The sequence below is a fragment of the Pinus tabuliformis genome, chromosome Q (genome assembly GCF_031772625.1).
Source record: "Pinus tabuliformis cultivar Carrire ecotype Pingquan chromosome Q, CPIR1, whole genome shotgun sequence".
Lineage (NCBI taxonomy): Eukaryota > Viridiplantae > Streptophyta > Pinopsida > Pinales > Pinaceae > Pinus > Pinus tabuliformis.
In genome coordinates this window covers 1,083,252,766-1,083,256,523 of record NC_142296.1, presented here as the reverse complement: position 1 = coordinate 1,083,256,523, position 3,758 = coordinate 1,083,252,766, and the positions used below count along the sequence as shown (strand labels likewise).

The 3,758-nt window shown below is 44.8% G+C and overlaps 1 pseudogene; it reads left to right on the top strand.

Moving 5' to 3' along the window:
* Positions 1-649: 649 nt before the first annotated feature.
* Positions 650-3,166, top strand: LOC149223292 (putative UDP-rhamnose:rhamnosyltransferase 1; annotated as a pseudogene).
* Positions 3,167-3,758: the final 592 nt, after the last annotated feature.

Sequence of the window (3,758 nt, the reverse complement as noted above, 5' to 3'; positions counted from 1 at the left end):
TATTTTTTGTTGCTAAAATAGAAAGGTATAATTCATTTATTGCAGAAAGCAATGGCACCACACCAAAGGAGCATTGGAAAATGTTTTCAGTTGAAAAGGAGGATAAAGCAAATGTGGCAACATACTTCAGGTAGTCTGAGCCTACTTCTTACATCAATGCTCCACCGGTTGGCGCCCTTGCATTTTTCCGTGGTCATCCTTCCTAGCAAGCATGTGAAAATTAATGTGCACCAAATTCCTCTCACAGAATTGAATATATTTGTACTCAAAATCTCACCCCAATGAAAAGCCCAAATAAACCATGCACCTGGAAAAGTGCACAGGCAGGCACAGTGGATGCAGGAAGCTTGCAATGGCGGTGGTTTAGGATTATCTTATTTTCATGGCCTCCATGGCTAAGTGGGTAGTACACAATCAAGCACACTGGATGCAGGAGCTTGAGTTTGCAATTGTAATGGCGGTGGTTTATTGTTTTTTTTTCAACTAAAAAAATTGTGTTTGGAGTAGTTTTCTGATATATATAATTTTGCTTGAGATTGGACCGCATTTGGAGCAATTTTCAGATATATATAATTTTGTTTGAGATTAGACCTCCCTACTTAACTATTAACCATTAAACCACGTCCTAAAAACTATTGAAGATGTCTGAATGGCTAAGTGGTTCGTTATAAATCTGCTAACTGATTACGATGCAATGGGAAAACACCTTCAATGTCGCTTGAACCTGCGCCCAAATGGAGACCTTGAATGTATATGTTTCGCAAGACGCTGGGAGTTGCCAATGCAGACAATTTATAGCAGCACGGGGTGGGATTCGTATGCATGGGCCTTCCGGGCACCTGCCAAAATGGTGGATGTCATTGTTCACAGAGTATAATTTACCTTACGCCTAGGGCACCGCTTGCTGGGATTCAACACCGTGAGCGGACCTGCGAGGTGAGGAAGCATCGTGAGCAGGAGAAACGAATGCTCGAGAGGACCTGTTCCGGTTGTGCGAATGAAGCAAATGAATGTTTGGTGCGAGGGATCATTTGAAATTGCGTGGGTGTTGGTTGCCAAAATGGTGGATGTCATTGTTCACAGAATATAATTTACCTTACGCCTGGGGCACAGCCTGCCGGGATTCAACACCGCGAGCAGGCCTGCGAGGTGAGCAAGCACCGTGAGCGGGAGAAACGAATGCTCGAGAGGACCTGTTCTGGTTGTGCGAATGGAGCAAATGAGCAAGCACCGTGAGCGGGAGAAACGAATGCTCGAGAGGACCCGTTTCGGTTGTGCAAATGGAGCAAATGAATGTTTGGCGCGAGGGCTCGTTTGAAATTGCGCGGGTGTTGGTTGCCAGCGCAGCGGGTACCAGCTCGGAGGTGGTGGGTCAAAAAAGCATTAATTAGTGTCATATGTTATTGATGGCTTTACATAGTGTTATATGTTATCCATTGCCTTACGGCATTTTCTTTGCAACTTCTGGTGCAAATGCTAGTTGTAATATAGGTTGAATGTCACTATCTACCATTCAATAAACAAACTGACGATGGACAGTAATCACATCGACTAGCCACACCATATATCTACCATTCAATAAACTGACGATTGACAGAGCATGCTACAAACACGTGGCATTACAGAGCACGCTAGAATTGTGTTCAGAATTCATTATATATTGGATATAGATTTCACTGTCCAGAGTGTATGAATGCTAGGGAGTCGATCAAAGTAAGTAGAAAATATTTAGAGAAAGATGGATAACTAGAATGGCAATAGGAAGAAGCTTCATTTTGTGGTGTTTCCATGGCTGGCGCAGGGCCACATAAATCCATTCTTAGAGCTAGCCAAGGCTCTGGCCATCCATAGCCACACAGTCTCCTTCCTCTCCACGCCCCTTAACATTATGAGAATCCGCCCATCGTTAAAGCTTCAGTGCTGGCCAGGCCAGATCGATCTGCTGGAACTGCCATTGCCCCCTACGGAAGGCCTGACTCTGGGCGCCAAATGCACAGACGACATCCCGCCAGAAATGGCGGCACCGCTGAAGAAAGCCATGGACGGCTTGGAGAAGCCATTCCGGCGACTGCTGGAGCAGCTCTCGCCGGATTACATCGTCCACGACTTCGTGCAGCATTGGACGCAGAGCGTTGCTGCGGAGATGCGCATACCAACCGTCTATTTCTCGGTTTTTTCTCCCGTCAGCTGTTGTTATATATCCCACCCCTCCAGGTTACACAAACCGGAAATAACCGCTGAGGAGCTGGCGAAGCCACCCGTCGGATTCCTGTTTTCGGCGATCTCGTTCAGGCTGTACGAAGCGCGGGGGATATCATTTATATATCGAGAAATACCTGGGCACCTTAGTCCAATCAGTCGCCTTACTAAATGCCTCGAAGGTTGCGCGGCGGTGGCTGTAAAATCCTGCTTCGAAAGCGAACATAAATATATTCGTCACTTTCAAGACGCCATGAGGGTCCCTGTTCTCTCTGTCGGCCCGCTTATGCCCGCCATCCAACCTGGTGCCAACGGCTCTGAGGGCTCTCAGCTGCTGGAGTAGCTGGATGGGCAGAAGGCGACCTCAGTCGTGTTTGTTTCATTCGGCAGCGAGACGTTTCTGCGGAGAGAACAAGTCCGCGAGCTTGCACTGGGGCTTGAAGCGAGCGGTCTACCGTTCCTCTGGTCTCTGCGCTCTCTGCGGCATTCCGACGGCGTTGGGGACGATCCGCTGGGACTCCTTCCAGAGGGATTCGAGAGTCGAACCCGGGAGAGAGGGGTTGTCGTCGGGGGTTGGGTGCCGCAGGTGCGCATCATTTCACACCCGGCGGTGGGTGGGTATCTGAACCATGGCGGGTGGGGCTCCGCCATGGAGGCGCTGACGTTTGGATTGCCGCTCGTAATGCTGCCGATGGGTGGAGATCAGTGTTTGAATGCGAGGCAAATTGCGGCGGAACTGAAGGCGGGGGTGGAGATAGAGAGGGGAGACGATGGCTCTTTTCTCGCACACAACGTATGTTTGACGCTTAAAATGGTAATGAAGGGAGAGGAGTGAAAGATACCGAGATCCAAAGCAGTGGAGGCCCGTGATGTTCTAGTAGCCAACATTGCACGGCAGCAGATTTATATGGATGAGTTCGTCCAATCCCTGGAACAAATTGCAGAGGCCTACAAGAACAAAACATGATGCAATAACATGATGCAATGAAAGGTGTAACTGTAGTATTTGTTATGCTAATCAGATGTATCAGAGCAGTTGTTTGGTATTAGTGTCGTGGAATTAGTTGGTATTTTAATAGATATTGTGATAGGAATTTCACTATAAGTTTTAGCATAATGTTATTTTAATAAGTTAACGTTTAGATATTGTGATGGGAATTTCACTAGAAGTTTGATGATGATGATGAAACATATTGTATAGATATGATGATGATTGTTATTAAATTTATTAATTAAAAACATATTGTATATATAAATTTAAGTAATTAAAAAACATATTATATGGATAAATTTAAGCAATTAAAAAACATATTATATGATTTTAATAATGAACCATGATAAATTATGATTTTTTTGACATATAGATAAATTATAATTTTTTAAAATGTATATGTGTTTAATGATTATTGTGGATTGATGTCTATATATTTTTATTAACAATTTAATTTATATAATTACGCCATAAGGCGTTCCCCTTTGAAAACCATTTACCAAATTGTCACCAGGGGTCCAATCAGATGTTAGACGATTAAAGTTTTTGTGCCGTTGGATTAATAATT